Source organism: Emys orbicularis, chromosome 3, assembly GCF_028017835.1.
Source record: "Emys orbicularis isolate rEmyOrb1 chromosome 3, rEmyOrb1.hap1, whole genome shotgun sequence".
NCBI lineage: Eukaryota > Metazoa > Chordata > Testudines > Emydidae > Emys > Emys orbicularis.
In genome coordinates this window covers 27,560,260-27,560,895 of record NC_088685.1, presented here as the reverse complement: position 1 = coordinate 27,560,895, position 636 = coordinate 27,560,260, and positions in this window count along the sequence as shown.

Here is a 636-nt window from a genome sequence, read left to right as displayed (position 1 = left end):
ATTAAACCTGAAACAGGATATTAATTTCTCAACTGTGGAACGGCAAGAGTTACATAATAAACCGAAGAGACACAATGTCGTCTTTGGCAAAAGAATGTGTTGGCTGTTATCAGCCAAGCAAGAATGAGCAGTAGGTGGCCACTTTTCCTTCTGCCTAATACAAAACATGTTGTGTCTCATGCAATGGTGCTGAACATTCAAATGACCTTCATTCCATAAAAATTCAATGGAGATCTTTATGTAAAACTAAATTTCCAACAGCACACTAAAAAAGAAATGAGACAATTTCACTTTTAATTCACATTCAATTTCTCCTGCAAGATTTCACCCCTAGGGTTTAGTCTTTTTGACCTCCATTTTGTGCTTACTTCTGTGAAAGAGGTGGCTTTTTTGGATTAAACAAACACAGACAACAACAGACTGTTATAGATGTAGCTGAAGTAAAATGTAAAAAGATAAGGCCAACATGTAAATGGAGATTGTGCTATATAAAGTCAGTCATGTTATGACTAAAGATTCATAGATTTCAGTGATGTGAAGAACATACACACAAGTATTAACACCAATCTGTATTAAATTATGTAAACATACACATCTTCTGTGATCAATACATAGATCCACTTGTCTCAGAAGGGA